The 17,317-nt window shown below is 45.1% G+C and overlaps 1 protein-coding gene across 1 annotated transcript in view; it reads left to right on the forward strand.

The window, feature by feature from the left end:
• rimbp2b (RIMS binding protein 2b) overlaps positions 1 to 17,317 on the forward strand; it is a gene marked incomplete at its 3' end in the record, with an annotated part of 121,882 nt that continues 104,565 nt past the window's right edge. Inside the window, exon 1 of the mRNA XM_083644012.1 lies at positions 1 to 72. The remainder of the gene's footprint in view (positions 73 to 17,317) is intronic.

Consider the following 17,317-nt stretch of genomic DNA (forward strand, 5'->3'; position numbering starts at 1 on the left):
GAGGACAACAACAGAGCTCTGAGACTCAAGCCAGGGACCCTCAGCCACCAAAGCCTACAACAGAAGTTACCGGTGAGTTTTCTGTGTGAATGGGAGATAAAGGCTTGTTGATGCCATGACAGAGCAGCTGAAGACTGCTGTGGAGGCATTTTGCTTTCAGCGGTTGTCTGGCTTTCATGTCGTTTTCCCCCTGCTTTGGATTGTGAACTTGTGGTACCATGAATTACTTTTCCTCCAGTTGTTGGTTTAATTTTGAAATGAGTTGAACTGGCCTCTCCTCTGTTCATTTTGGAATTGCCTGGGGGATTAATTGGGGTCAGAGTTGCAGTTTTCTCAGTAGGCCTATTTATTATTAATGATGACTGGTCATGTCCGGAAAAAGTCAGGAGACAGGATGTTTCTCAGCTAGCTCATGCCAGTGCATTCCCTCATCCCTGTCTGTGAGAAGGTCAAGCTTAAACAAGCTGGGAGATTGGCCTGTTGGTCAACTTCCCCTTTAAGCTATGTGATGAGAACATAGACACCAAAATCATCTGTGTCCCTGGTAGATCATTCGCTCTAGTGCCCCATGCTAACACCTTAGCATAATGCTATCGCTGTGTTGTTGAGCGTTACCGTTCGATCGAGAACCATTCAGTGTCAGATTTGATGCCATTATGGAAATGCAACTCGTACAATATCAATACACTTTGACTAAACAAGCGAACAGCGAGTCTGAGTGTAGCCAGCGGGGCTGTTTGCTACAAACACCATCACACATCCCAGCGAGGCGGGGCTTCAGGGCTTTGACTGGCTGAGCGGTACAAAGGCAGGCGCCCCGCTCAGTTAAACTGCCCGAGAGAGAATAATGAGTACACATACAGCAGAAAAACAACAGAGGCAGAGGCAGTAAAACTGGCCAATAGGAGCGTAGACACGTTTGATTAGCAGCAGAATCAACCAATGGCCGTAAACTGCTTCTACGGGGGCTGCAGACAAATGCCATCTTGCTTTAGCCTTTTCACCCTTTCTCTAACTGTTGGTATTGGCAGTGCAATTTGGACATGTTCAATATTAATAATCTTTGAATAAACAAGCGAACAGTGCTGCAAGGACTCTGTCTGTCTGAACGCCTGTCTGTCTGAATGCCTGTCTGAATTCCTGTCTGTCTGTCTGTCTGAATGCCTGTCTGTATATATGTCTGTCTGTCTGTCTGTCTGTCTGTCTGTCTTTCTGTATGTCTGTCTGTCTGTATGTCTGTCTGTCTGAATGCCTGTCTGTCTGTCTGTATACAGTATCTGTCTGTCTGTATATCTGTCTGTCTGTCTGTCTGTCTGTATATCTGTCTCTCTGTCTGTCTGTATATCTGTCTGTATGTCTATTAGGGCTGTGAATCTTCACTGGCCTCACGATTTGATTCGATTACGATTCAGAGGGCTGCGATTCGATTATGATTATCGATGCATCTTGATGCATCTTAAATCGATGCATCACTTTTTTCCGCAATACATGATTTATTTTTTCTCACTGTGTGGCTACTTTTAAAATAAAAGTGCATTTGGAATTGCATTGTATTATGATCCATAATTAAAATAAACAACTGCATGTACTTCCATTATAATTATTTGATTTGATTATCATTTTCTTTTTTTTAAATAATCGATTTTTGACATTTGTGAATTGATGCAGAATCGTGCACGTCCAACGGCGCTGGAAGCACGGTGCAGTGGGCGCTGCAGCACCCCCTGGTGGCAAGAGATGTAAAAAAAAAAAAAAAAGGTTTTATTTTTACAGTGCACCTGAACGCAACATGCAAAATACCCGCTGAATAAGTGTCCAAATGTTCATGTAATTCTGGCCAATACTCCACTTCTGTTATAACATTTCAGTCTGGAAGATATAATCTTTATGACTAAAAGGCTAAATGAATAGCTTAGAAAATGAATAGCCCCGGGGGCACATGGTACTATTAATCCGGCCCTGGATATATGGGAGGAGTCTAATCTTAATGTTAATATTCCTCTAATCTGGCGACAAAGTGGCCAAAAAAAAATTGGCGGCATTTTCCGGTGCCCTGTGGGCACCGGCAGCCGTCCCCTCCAATGTTGAATCAGTGGCTACGGCCTTGCAGCACCCTCTACCTAAAAGTACTTCCAGCGCCACTGTGCACGTCCGCATCGCGATGCATCTTATAATCGATTATTTTTGACACCCCTAATGTCTATATGTATGTATGTCTGCCTGTCTGTCTGTATGTCCTTCGCATATCTCGAGGACCATTCATCCGATCTCCTTCACACTTGTCGGGTGTATTGCTCAGGATCCAAGGACACGCAGACTGTCATTGTTGGATGAGTGTTTCTCAAGAAAGCTAAGCAGCAATAACGGAGGCCAAGCAATCGGCCCATTCTGAACAGGCATGTTTTGGGAACGGGCACTGCACTAGTTTTTTAAAATCATCATCCATGTAATAAAATAACACTGACAAATTTAAATACTAAGTCAGTCTTCTTACTTTGGACAATGCTAGTTGGCCACCATGAATTATCTACAGTGGGTGCATGGATCATCTTGGTGACGTGTATGTTCTCATCTCTTAAAAAACTTGGCGTATTGTCTTCATGATCTGGTTTAGTGGTGGTCTTGCACTTGTTTAGCAAAGGGTGGCATTTCCTGTGGTGTGAGGAGACACAGGAGCCATGTTGTCATGGACAGGAAACAGCATGTTTGGAGAAGCAAGCTGGCTTCCTGCTCCCCAGGCTTTACTCCAGGCTGCCACTTCACAGCAGAGGCTGCTTGTAATTCCCCCGGCTTCCCCTGAGTGTCTGTGCTTCAATATGAATGAGCTGCATCGATTAGCCCTCAGTGTGCTGCTTGTGGGAAGGGGATGTGTCGTGTGTGTGTGTGTGTGTGTGTGTGTGTGTGTGTGTGTGTGTGTGTGTGTGTGTGTGTGTGTGTGTGTAGGTGTGTGTGTGTGTGTGTGTGTGTGTGTGTGTGTGTGTGTGTGTGTGTGTGTTGAGGGGGGCTCCTCTTGCCCTGTCTGTTGTCTTTCTCTCCTCTGTCTCCTTAGTGCTTAGCAAACTGTTGTTTTCACAGGAGGAGCACACGATGATGGATACTCTTGTCCTTATCGATATATCGTTACAATTCATATTCATATCAAAAGTTTGTGATTATCGTGATAATGGCAATTGGCAAATGAATGGAGTTAATTCCAAAAAGGGGAGTGACTTCAGTAGTGTGGAAGTAAGTGGTTTGGTTACAAAAGAGCATGTATAACAAACCATAGTCATATTTGAAGGCATATTTGAGAGCAAAATGTTACGTTTATGCTTACATAATACATATACGGTACACTCATTTTGTTGCAATTACAGATTATTGAAATTAATAATAAAATATCTTTCATTATTTTGTCATATCATCAAGAATATGGTTATCGCAGAAATACCCTGAAATATCGTGATATTATTTTAGGGCCATATTGCCCAGTGCCCACCCATAATGGAGACATTTTGGCTAAACCATACTGTAAATTGAAGCAAGGGGCTGCTTCCTAGTTGTTAATGCATGGTTGACATTAATACTGGTAACTGATGTTTTCTTGTAATGTTGGAACTCTAATTGTGTGACTTTAATGCAATAGCTGTTTAGTTTATTTCATATCTTGTTTACCTTCAGCTCAGCACCGGCCCTCTGTGTTTTGGATGTGTGCGCAGCACTCAGCCATTCTCAATACCCTTCTCACAACCCTTAAATGTCTCACACACTGACAGTGTCACCTTCGTGTCGACGTCCTTCAGCTGTAGTCTTCAAGGGTGCGAGGTTACAGTAGCACCACTGAATGTGATTGTAGCATAATCAGGGCAGTGTGAATGTTATTTTTTACCCTCAGCTGACTTGTGATGTCACAGGATTACAGTACTTGATAATTATTACAAGCGGCAACCTCAGGCTTAGACAGAGGAAGCCAATGTGGAAGTGGCAAAAACTGCAGTTCCTCGATGGCCACTTGAGGCTGACCCCAAAAGGGAGTCAACTCCCATTCACCCCTATGTTAAAATGCCCGACTTCAGAACATAAATACATGTTTATAGCCCGGTTAAAAAAAAACGCTTTTGGTCTCTATAGCTAATTTCACCTTTCATGACAACGTATGTGAATTTTTTATATAAGCATTTAAAATAGATGATAAAAAGACTGTTTTGGGTGTGATTGACAGGTCGCCTGTCCAGTCATCAAGCAGTTCCCCAATCACGGACCAATAGCAGGCGGGCTGCGGCTCCGTGGGAAAACCCTCGTCTCGCGCGAGCTGCATGAGAACCAAGATGGCAGCGGCCAACATGTCAAACTGGAGGCTTTAAAACAGTCCACAAAAGTCCACAAACCAATAGGTGAGGGCACGGTAGCTACATCCATAGTTTTAAACAGTCTATGGAGAATTAGCTTGTCAACATTTCTCGTGTGCCTTTCCCGTCTTAAAACCCTGCATCAGGTCAGTGCGGAAGCATTTTCAAAGCCAATAACTCCATAACGAGTCTCGGTTGATAAAGACGGAGTTTGCGGTATTAGTTGGCAAGTCTTGCCTTCATCCAGTCTTAATGCAGTGTATCTCCTGATAATTGTAGCATCCTTGAACGAGGTCTGGTCACACAAAAGCCCTTGTACCTGTGGCGGTTGCCGGGAGACGAGCACTTGCGTGCTCAGCGTACATCCTATCGTGTCATTAAGCCTGTGTTTTGCATCGCTCAGTCAACAGAGAAATGGGCTGGGAGGAACAGAGAGAGAGGGCTGGGTGGGGGGAGAGTTGGGAGGGCGGTGTTGTTAGTCCCCTGGGGCCGGTTGCACCAACTGGTCTTACGACTGGTCTTAAGCTAAGTCGGTCGTAACTTTACGACCTAACAGCTACGCCGGTTGCACCAACAGGGCGTAAGCCTTTTTCTCACTAAGACCGGTCGTAAATATTACGCCTACATGTAGTCCAGAGCAGGCGTAAGGTGCAGTATAGACGGTTTTCACCTGTGTGTTGCGCAATAGTCACAACCCCTCAGCACGGCTGTATTCAGCCCTCAATTATAAACCGCAAACCGGAGTACGTTATAACGTTATAAATATAAATATATATATATAAATATAGTCACGACGTTAACAACTAACCAATGCTGGGGGTCCGTATGGAAAGTGGAAATCGAAATAGTTAAAAGTTAAATTAATTTGGTCATTCAGTGGCCTTTTACTGCCATGTAAAGTAACGACAAGTAACAGTTAGCCGCTAACATTAGCCACACTATTACAGCCGATTACCCATCAGCGGAGCGTCATTTGACGTCAGCACACTCTTCTAAACAGGTCGCGTGCCGCATTCCAGTGGGCATTCCCATGCTTTCACATGGACGCGCATCGCTACGACCGGCGTAGTTAAGACCAGACGTAAGCCCTGTTGGTGCAACAGGCGTAAGTCCACTCTAAAGACTGGTCTTAACTAAGACCGACGTAGGAGTTACGACCAGGCATAGTTAAGACCAGTTGGTGCAACCGGCCCCTGAAGTGGAAAAACAGACGATTATGGATTCTGAAAGATTGGCGTGGCATCAGTAATTAACGATACTGCATGCTCCCACGTCAGACTGAGTGATACTGCATGCTCCCACGTAAGACTGAGTGATACAGCATGCTCCCACGTCAGACTGAGTGATACTGCATGCTCCCACGTAAGACTGAGTGATACTGCATGCTCCCACGTAAGACTGAGTGATACTGCATGCTCCCACGTAAGACTGAGTGATACTGCATGCTCCCACGTCAGACTGAGTGATACAGCATGCTCCCACGTCAGACTGAGTGATACTGCATGCTCCCACGTCAGACTGAGTGATACTGCATGCTCCCACGTCAGACAGTGATACTGCATGCTCCCACGTAAGACTGAGTGATACTGCATGCTCCCATGTAAGACTGAGTGATACTGCGTGCTCCCACGTCAGACTGAGAGATACTGCATGCTCCCACGTCAGACTGAGTGAAGTGCTCATGAAAAACTGACAGAGCATGAGGCACCTCTCTGCAGCAAGCTCCATTAGCCTCTAGCTCTGTTATCTTCTAATCAATCAACAAACCGCTCCGCGCTCTGGAAGAGGTATCATCTTCATGTACAGTACATGGCCTCCTCATGGCCATTACATCTGTTCATGCTATGCAGCATTTCTATGTATTTCTATGAGGAATCTTGATAAGGGTGTTGCTTTTTTTGTCTTGGCCATTGAGATTTTGTACCTTTTTTAGGCATTTAGGCATGCACAGTTGAGGGGATTTCACAAATATTGACTTCTAGGATGTTATTCTGCAAAAGCCTCCATCTTGCCTAAATTTAGCACGATTCTGCTCTGTTGTTAGATGAAGTTTGAGTATAGGTTTAGTTTGGTTTATGGTATGACGTTCTCAACATCAAGGAAATGCATTCCTATGATGCAATTGAATTGTGTATCTTGAGATGGTTTCAAGAAAATGGTCGTGTGTAATTTATGCATCTACATTTCTACATTTTTGTTGCATGCCATGCTGAATGTATCTTTCAATCATCTCACACAGTGCATTTCATTATTGTAATGGGGGTTTCCTTTATCTTGAGAACTCACAACTCATAACTCCTTATGTATGTATGTATGTATGTATGTATGTATGTATGTATGTATGTATGTATGTATTTATGTATTTATTTATTTTTTAATTTATTTATAGGACATTTTGGGAAAATGCCATAAAAATCAATAATGCTACGGACCTCAAAGTTGATTTTGGTAGAGGTGGTTTTGTGTGTGAACGAGACTACATCTCTGCTGTTACCTTGATCTGCTGTGCTACAGACACTATTCCTGTCTCCATGTCCCTTGGTTTCCTTCCTGTGCTCTGATTGGCCCTGTATTCACCCGCATATTGCGCAGGTGAGGATATGACCCATTACCCATCTGTCTCTGGGAGCGTCTCTAGCAGCCGAGACGGTGAGGGGAAAGACTTGAGGACACTAGTTGGGTCTGCAAGGTCTGCAAGGTCTGCGCGATAGTATAATGAGTCTCCTTGGTGTACTGCTGTTCTCATAACTATTCATGACTGGGAGCAGGCCTACAGGTTAATTTGGGCTGTATTCTGATTGATGGTCAAGTGACTCATCAGATCAACAAGGCATGCTGATCATAAATATGCATCAAGCAGATTGGGAAAATCACAAACAATAATCACAGAGGACACTATTTCATTGTGTGTGGCAATGTAGTATTTTCTGGGAGGTGGTTAAAAAGGCAATGGCAAATATTATTTTAAAATATATTCCAATGTACCCCGGGTTTTTGTGTTAGGGCTATACCAAGAAGGCCACAAGTATGCCAAAAGTGAACAAACAATGATAGATATGTGTCTCTTTCACGCCAAAAGATCGATCGCAATGTATTGGAAAAAGACTAACGCACCAAGGGCTGTATCTTCGTAAAAGCGGTAATTTAGCGGTAACGCCCGGTGCAGCGCAAATTTAAGGCGTGCCCATGCGCTTTGTTATTTTCCCTGCGGCGCTAAATGCCTGTGCGCTCGGCGCACACTGGGTGCAAAGCTTCAAACAGGCGTGTTTAAGTCAATAATTATTCACAGGTGTGGCCATGCGCCGGCTGGGCGTTATATCAATCAAACATCAGATTCCCGTCTCGCATTCCCTTTGCTTGTGCGATGCATACTGTAATTCTCACAACAACCATTGCATCATATACAGTACCTGTGAAAAACATCTGTGATTTGCAGGTTTTAATTGATGCAATTTGTGTTCTTTGGTTGACTGGAAAATAGAAACGTGTGGTGTTTGCAACGGGGAAACAGGGACATTTTATTGATAATAATATTGCAAATAGGCTACAATGTCCATGTTTTCTCAATTGATTTCCCATTAGTCCCTCTTTGTAGCCTATTTGCTCCTGTTTATTTTTCCACATAAAACCCGACAGGTCTAGTTGGATAATTCGTTTCAGTAGAATTTATTTACATTATTTTCTTTATCACTGAGAGTGAGGGCGAGTGAGTGACATAGCCGAGAGAGGGGGTTGGAGAGAGAGGGAGATGACAGCTGACAGAGAGCTGACAGATGAATGTAGGCTACTCAAAGGGGAAAATAATTGTAGACTATTATAGTAGGCTATTAATTATAGCATTGTGATTAATTAATCTGGGCGATGTAGTATGGTGTGTGTGCGCGCGTGTGCATGAGGTTTTGGAGAGAGATAGGGAGAGAGAGGGGTAGAGAAACAATAGCATTTTTGTGGCTCTTCCAAAGAAACACAATTAAGACATTCATGGCCGCGTGTCCACAGAGAAAGTTTTCTTCAGGTCAGAATGCTTTGGAAATCATGTCCAGAGCGCTTCCAAAACCAGCACAGATACTGTCGAAAAATGTATTGATGAGCAGCGCGCCTCTCCAAAAGTTGAACTTTTCTCTGCTTGAGGCAGCCAGAGCGCTCCGCCCAAGAACACTAGATGTCAAGTGCGCTTAAACGCCAGGGGCTCTATCTTCCCAAAAGCGCTAATTTAGCGTTTGCGCTCGTTTAACGCCGTGCGCAATGCAAATTGGGGGCGGACACAAGCGCATGCCTGTGATAATTGTACTGGGCATTGGCTGCCCCATGCCAAAGCAGGCGTTTCAGCGCTAAAATGTGGGATTGATGGCATTACCCTATCGTCAGCAGCGCGCAATTACTTTGCGCTAAGAGCTTTGAAAATGACCTCGCAAATACCTCTCTGTGCTGGGTGCCCTGCACGGAGATTACGGCTGCGCTCCCAAGGCAGAGAGGTATTTGCGCAGTGGAAATTGGAATTCCTTTTGGATATGTCATTACGCACAGCCTTGCCACGCCAAGAAAGACATCAAATTATGCTGCTAAAATTGGGTATTAGCAGATAATTCAGTGAGGCAATCAACTATAACTCACTGAGAAACTTTTATCACATCGCAAAGAGGGAAATTAATTGAGAAAACTTGTTGGACAATGGACCTAGGCTATTTACCTTCATAACCCAAAGGGTCGTTGGCACCACAGACGATCTGTCAATAAGCTCCCTCTGTCCTCGCACGAATGAGTACACTCTATTACGCATGGAGAGAATTACAGCATATTGCATGCCTCGCACAAACAGCCATTGCAAGACGGGAATCTGATTGGGTTTGATTGACGTAATGCCCAGCCTTGCCTGGCCACGCCTGTGAATAATTCTGGTAGTTAAGACCGCCCAAATCCCGTTTACGCAGGCATTTTGGGGCGCAGATGATTTTGGCACGGCTCTAATTTGCGCTTGCGACACGTGCCATGAACCTTTCCGTATCCCGGCCGAGAATTGCATCCCCAACATATTTCGGGGCTGTTTTAACTTAGAAATCAGGGAGGTCACGTCTACCAGACAATTATATCACTTTTAAACAGTTACATTTCTGTATAAATCATTACAAGTATGCTCCAGTGAGGTGGGGATGCTTTTTTGTTTTGCTGCTCGGCGGGGGAGCAAAACTCGGCAGAACACCTGGCGGACGGCGCAAGGCGGAATGCTATCTTCCGTGCGCAAGCGCTATTAGGGGATAGCGCCTGTCGGAAGATAGAGCCCCAGGTGTGGTGCTGGCAAGAGGAGTGCTGCTAGAGCATCCTTACCATAGAGAATGAATTGCAGAAAGGCGCTAGCAACTCAAATAGACGTTCCCTGTGGACATGGCAGTTAAGGCATATGATTCTCTGTTCTAGCAGTTATAGCGGCACCACTGCCCAGATTATTTCATGACTCTTTCAATCCTTCCCCATAACACGTTGTGGAGTAGATGGTGAAATAGCTGACGCTGCCCTGATGCTGTGCGACAGCGCTACATTCCCCCTTCCCCCTGTGATCTGTCATTATTTCTGCATTAGTGCAAACTCAGAATTCTCACAAACACAGCCCGGGCAGAAGCCTTTATTATGACGAACAGGATGTTTCTATACAAAGACAAAACTCTGTGGATGTAGGTTTCTGGTTTGAAAATGTGCGTGAGCGTCGGTGTGTCTATGTTTGTGCATGTATTGATGTGGGAGGCTACTTACTGCGCTGGGGGCCAGCCTCAAAATGGCCCATGTTTACATTACTTGTAATGAAATTAGCCCCGCGTGGCGCCCACACTACAGGCCTCCACTGATCCTCTCATTCAATTACCCCTCTTATTAATGCTGGGATGCTGCTGGCTGACCCAGGACCACCAGGAGCGCACACACCATTCACTCCACAGCCCTCTCTACTCTGCCCAGGAGCGCACACACCATTCACTCCACGGCCCTCTCTACTCTGCCCAGGAGCACACACACCATTCACTCCACAGCCCTCTCTACTCTGCCCAGGAGCGCACACACCATTCACTCAACAGCCCTCTCTACTCTGCCCAGGAGCGCACACACCATTCACTCCACAGCCCTCTCTACTCTGCCCAGGAGCGCACACACCATTCACTCCACAGCCCTCTCTACTCTGCCCAGGAGCGCACACAGCATTCACTCAACAGCCCTCTCTACTCTGCCCAGGAGCGCACACACCATTCACTCCACAGCCCTCTCTACTCTGCCCAGGAGCACACGCACCATTCACTCCACAGCCCTCTCTACTCTGCCCAGGAGCACACGCACCATTCACTCCACAGCCCTCTCTACTCTGCCCAGGAGCGCACACAGCATTCACTCCACAGCCCTCTCTACTCTGCCCAGGAGCGCACACAGCATTCACTCAACAGCCCTCTCTACTCTGCCCAGGAGCACACATACCATTCACTCAACAGCTTTCTTTACTCTCATGCGTCCTGGTGGCTCACCTGGTAGCATGCATACAATGGAGGCTCGGTCCTTCGCATGGCCGACGCGGGTTCGAATCCGACCCGAGGTCGGTCCTTTGCCATCCTATGTCATCCCCTCTCTCTCTCCCCACCTTTCCTGTCTGCCTAACTGTCCTATCTAAATAAAGGCAAAAATGCCTGAAAAAATTATCTAAAAAAACCAAACAGCCCTCTCTACTCTGCCCAGGACCGCACACACCATTCACTCAACAGCCCTCTCTACTCCGCCTCCCCAATGGACTGACTAGTATAACTCCATTGTCTAATAGATGCACAGGCAGAGGCATCCAGGTTTCTGCTTGCTACCAATCTCTCCCCATGCCTATTGGCATTACCAGCTTTCCAGTCCCTTGACGGCAGAGACCTGCCTAACATCATGACAGACATATCCATGTTTTTGCTTCACTGGCAATCTAAAAACATGTCGTTTGGGTGGGAGTCTAAGAGCATGGGATGTTTTCTGTGTTTTTCTCCCACTTTGCCTCGCCTCTCTCTTTACTTTGTCTATCTCTGCGCAGAGCAAAATCCATCAATATTCATATGGACATGGTTCTGAATCCTGTGTTATTTCCTGTTGAGAATTGTCCACATTGTTACTATGGCTGCAACAAGGCCCATTCCTTATTTGCTCTAGCAGGCCTGCAAGGAGCAGGTGGGAGGTGTAGCCTAGCATAAAGCGCAGGGTGATATGGGGAGGTTGGCGCGGCTGGTGTCATGCCAGCATGCACGCAGACAAGGACACACACGCACAAACATACACACACGCGCACTGCACACACACACAAACCCACACCCAGCACTGTGTATAGCTGGTGGGGGAGCCTTTATCAGATTACAGTACACTTATGATCCTGAGATAACATTTATCACAGCCTTATCAGAGATAGCAGAGAGAGAGAGAGAGAGAGAGAGAGAGAGATAACTGAGAGTCCTTCCAAGTCTCCTCCAGGGTCGGGTATTTCCAGGCCTGCTGACACCAGCGCACTTCATCTACAGTCTGACCTGTCATGAGATGGCCACAACATCACAGTGCTTCTTCTGCATTCAGTCAGCACAGCAGTGTGGTGTGGTTACCACAGCACAAACAACTAAAGATCACCTCTGCTAGACAGCAGAGGAAGCCGCAGAAGTGATACTGAAAGCTGTAGTTCCTCCAATGGCCACTTGAGGCTGGCTCCAAAAGGTAGTCGTTCGTTCACCCCCATGTTAAAATGACAGGTTTTACAACAGGATTAAACATGTTCACAGCCTCGTTCAAAACACGGTTTGGGTCTATATATATAGTTAATTTCACCTTTCATAACAACTGTGCCGGGGGTGAATTTTTATATAACTCAGCTGTTTACAGTAAAGTAGACGATAGAACAGACTATGTTTTGGGCGTGATTGACAGATCGCCTGTCCAGTGATTGCGCAGCTTGCCGATCACAGACCAATAGCAGGTGGAGCTGCGGCTCTGGGGAACCCCTGGTCTTGTGCCGTCTCGTGCGAGCTGCAGAAGAACCCCAAGATGGTGGCGGTCCAAAAAACAATGGGTGACCTCACGCTGTCTCACCTCACGGTCTATGCTAGAGACTTAAAGCAGCTACGAGCAACTTTTTCGATTGTTATTAAACAGTATAATGCATCAAATCTTACCTCTAATAGTCGACGAGACCAACGCAGAGTAGTCTCACTTGAACCCCGAGTGAATCGGCCAGTGTTAGTCTCTCTGTGGCCAGGGAAGATCAGGAAGTGAAATGAAACGGTTTGCAGCAGCCACTTCGGCCATAACCACAAAATAACTTCCAAAAAACCTGTTAGAATATAACGAGAGATGTTCGCGAGAGTATGCGTGGCGTTCAAATTGTTTATGCTATGTTGCTAGGCAGCGCAAACGGGGTAGGCAGGCAGATGCGTTTCACTTCCGGGTTTCACTTCCGGGTAGCCGGTCCGGCGGTATGAGAGAGAGAGAGAGAGCCCCCTGTTGACGCGAGTTTAGACAGACACAGACTTAATAATCATCCAAGGGAGCAATCTCCAATTCACACGGCTTTGGTCTCAGCTACTATTATAGGTAAGATGTGATGCATCAATATTGTAATTATACTGTTTAATAACAATCGAAAAAGTTGCTCGTAGCTGCTTTAAAACAACAGCATAATGTATTGTAATGTACAGTAATAAACCTCCAAAAATAGAAATAAATGTAGTACTATTAACACCACTGCTGCATGAAATAGTAGAAGAAACATTGCTTTATATCACAGTCACAGATGAAATGTCTTAAGATAAGCTGGTTATAATGGGTTTATGACAGGTTCATAGAATCCCCTGTCTTTTGACCCACTGGAGTGTATGCGTGAAGATACCAATGGGGTTAAGTCATCTCGGTGGCCCACATTCAGGATTGCAAAGCTAAATCTCTGCCAAGTTTCTCAATCTCCAACCGCTGCTTTGAGCTTATTAACATTTCAATCTGCTGCAGGCTCTCTTTCTCGCCTCGCACGATGAATGTGCCCTTTTAATAATGTAACTGGTTTTAACAAGATCGTAAAATGTTCATCTAACTTTCATAAGCCCTGTTAGCCAAGTGACTCATTCATGCAATGGCAGGAATCACTTTGGCAGTCCCTCACTTTTGGAGATGAGAGCACAGCTTTCTGTGTGTGTGTGTGTCTGTGTGTGTGTGTGTGTGTGTGTGTGTGTGTGTGTGTGTGTGTGTGTGTGTGTGTGTGTGTGTGCGTGTGTGTGTGTGTGTGTGTGTGTGTGTGTGTGTGTGTGTGGAGCTACACAGAGGCTACAGAGTTGTCCCTTAAAGTTGAGCCTGCAGCAGGGAAGGCTGCTGTGTGGCTCTCAAATAGAGGTTAGTCGCCATGGGCGAGATTTCAGTTGTATTACGAGTAGGGATGAAACGATAACCACTTTGAATGATAACCGGGATAAAAATTCCGTACGCTTTGAAAAACATGGTAAATACTGTCCATCATCAACCAGAGTTGGCAACTGGCTCCGAGATGCAGACGCGCAGCCTTGGAGAAAATGATTTCAGTGAGTTTTCAATATAAAACTTGGTGAAATGATTTCCGTGAGCGTATTAGTACTTTTTGAAAATTTTCAGCACATTTGAACAATACCGTGATAATACCGTGATAATTTAATAACCGTGATAATTTTGGTCACTATAATCGTGATATGAAATGTTCATACGGTTTCATCTCTACTTACTAGTAACTGATAGATTTCGGTTGGCTTACTAGTAACTGATAGCGCTCCACTGGACACTCCCCTTCTCCTGTGCTTCATCCATAATGTACATAATGTGTTACACACTGGGCTAAAGTGAAAAGTCAGCCTTTTCAGGCAGAGAGTGCCATGTGATGGCTTTCATAATCCATTCATGGCTGCTGAGCTGTGTTTTTTACTCTCTTTATACAGTACAATACGTGGTGCTGTAACATTAGCTGAACTAGGACAGGGTCAGGGGGGTGGTGTGAATGCAAAAGCTGCCGAGTGTGTGTGTGCCTCACCCTCTCAGGCACTGCTGGAGTAATGTGACCTTCATAGGGAGATTAAAATATGTAGCAGGCGTGCATTGATTTTCGGACCGGCCACTGAGATTTATGGACTCAGCCAGTGCATAAATATTGATACTTGCTATCCTAAAGAGAGATCTGTGTGTGTGTGTGTGTGTGTGCCTGTGTGTGTGTGTGTGTGTGTGTGTGCGCGCGTGCGTGCGTGCGTGCCTGCGTGTGTGTGTGTGTGTGCGTGCCCGCGCGCACAAGCACTTGAGATCTGAGAACTTGAGATCAAGAAAAAAAATAGGATGATATGATGATGACATCTGATTAAAAAGAATCATTGGTGGTAGCTAGCACATACATGTAGGTTTTTCCTAACCTGAATCTGCTTCTGACCCAGCAGCAGCTTAATAAGGTCATTCCCAGGCTAATTACAATCTACTAGAAAAAGTGCAGTTTAAGATGAGAGTAAATTTAATATATAGAGATATATATCTTCTGTTTCAAATAGCTTTTTTTTAGTTTTTTTGTGTGTGCCAGAGATAGTCGTGTCTCCTTGTAATCTTTTTCCCTCCCAATGTTCCCACTGTATAAATACAACTTTAAATAAAAGTCTCCTAATAGTGGGTTTTACTATGGAGCACGTTCTTGTTCAATAGAATACACAATGGGAAATCATGTCAGTATGCTTTCTTGGTCGTTTAATAATGCACACCATTTAAGGCAGTACACGGTTGTATTGTATTTACATGCACTGTGACAAAAAAGATCTAACGCCAACTAGTGCCATAATCTTCATTCATTTTTATTTTTATAATAACCACTTATGTGCCTGTTTTGTATTTTATTTTCACTTTAAGACATTTTGCCTTTGTTGTGCTGTCAGTGATTTGTAACATTTATTTACAAAAATACAAATACCAATTAAATCTATTATTATTATTATTATTATTATTATTATTACTATTATTATTATTGTTTAGATATTTTTTGATATTTAGATGTTATAATAATATATCCATCATTCATACACAAGTGCTCAGTAAAAACAAGCTGCAGGCCACTATTTCTTTTATTAGGCTCTGCTATTTTATGCATGTTTGTATTCATCTAACTTAGCCTATTCTGTTATCATCATCATCATCATCATCATCATCATCATCATCCTCTTTCTCTCTGATCTGTCAAACATGCACACTGCTTTGCATACACACTTAGAATACAAAAACGTTATTAGATTGCGTTTCCAGCTCTTTTAATATCTAATTGTACACCATCAGAAGGTGGGATCTGCTCAATCTAGTGCTCCTTAATTAGATTGGTTCCTGGGTGGAGGGAAAGGGCAACGATGGCTGCCAGCATTCCTCAGATACATAGAGGAGCTGACTGTTCATCTGGCCAGCAGGGTGTATTGTCATTGTGCGCTGCCTCTGACTGCCACTCTCTTGCCTCCTCAAAGTGTTCCTCGGTTTTTATTGAGGAACGCTTGTTCATCAGAGCGTTGGTGGTGGTTAGGCGGCTTTCTCGGAGCTTGTTGACTTTTAAGTGCACATTCTTCTTGGTACTTATAGAGTTTGAGATGTTTTGTTATCCGACGTTTTGGTCTTAAGAGGTCGTTTAGGATGACTATGAGGAGTAAAGTGGTCCTGACAGGCAGACCCGGGGCCACTGCTGACGTGACTTTTTGTCCAAGGAATTCGCCAGCAAAGGGATGTTTTCTGCGTGATTTGCTTAGATTATGTCTCTCTCTCTCTCTCTCTCTCTCTCTCTCTCTCTCTCTCTCTCTCTCTCTCTCTCTCTCTCTCCCCCCCTCTCTTTCTCTCTGTTTTTCTGCTGCCACCCCCCATTCCCTCTTTCTTGCTGTATCTGTCCCTGTCCTGGCATCTTGCTATGTCTGTCCCTGTCCTGGCGTCTTGCTGTGTCTGTCCCTGTCCTGGTGTCTTGCTGTATCTGTCCCTGTCCTGGCATCTTGCTGTGTCTGTCCCTGTCCTGGTGTCTTGCTGTATCTGTCCCTGTCCTGGCATCTTGCTGTGTCTGTCCCTGTCCTAGGCGTCTTGCTGTGTCTGTCCCTGTCCTGCCATCTTGCTGTGTCTGTCCCTGTCCTAGGCATCTTGCTGTGTCTGTCCCTGTCCTGGTGTCTTGCTGTATCTGTCCCTGTCCTGGCGTCTTGCTGTGTCTGTCCCTGTCCTAGGCGTCTTGCTGTGTCTGTCCCTGTCCTGGCATCTTGCTGTGTCTGTCCCTGTCTTGGCGTCTTGCTGTGTCTGTCCCTGTCCTAGGCGTCTTGCTGTATCTGTCCCTGTCCTGGCGTCTTGCTGTATCTGTCCCTGTCCTGGCATTGGTGCTCAGTTGATGTCTTAGGTGTCACAGGGCTTTCCAGTGAAATGGAAGCCACTTCAGGATGCCCTGCCTCAGTATGAAAAGGAGAGTCCTGGGAATATGTTGATTAGGGAGAAGAAAATACAAAGAGAATAACTGTGCTCCATGTTTTGTATATTTTGTCAACATCCAAACAAAGATAGCAAGGGACTAATGTCCCACTCTCAGAGCTACATCTTCAGCAATCTGGGAACCCAGAGTCTATTTTTATTTAAAAAATAGACTCTGGGACAGCCCTAGCTTTTTTTCCAGGGTCCTGTACAGAGCGCCTCTCCTGCCACCGTCACTTCCTTTTCCGCGTCCGTCTCTAATAACGTTAACGCAAAAACACTCTGCATAGAAGACGTCAACTCGTCTCACAACAACAGTGGAAAATTACTGGAGGTGTAGTTGTTGTGACTAGTAGTATCGCCAAAGTCGCGGCGCAAATTACTATTCAGACTGTAAACAGTGGCGCACGGACATGGAAAAGGAAGTGACGGTGGCAGGAGAGGCGCTCTGTACAGGAAGCTGGGAAAAAAGGTAGGACTGTCCCAGAGTCTATTTTTCAAATAAAAATAGACTCTTCCCAGATTGCATCTACAGTTAC

This window comes from Poromitra crassiceps (assembly GCF_964638095.1).
Source record: "Poromitra crassiceps genome assembly, chromosome: 10".
Taxonomy (NCBI): Eukaryota; Metazoa; Chordata; class Actinopteri; order Beryciformes; family Melamphaidae; genus Poromitra; species Poromitra crassiceps.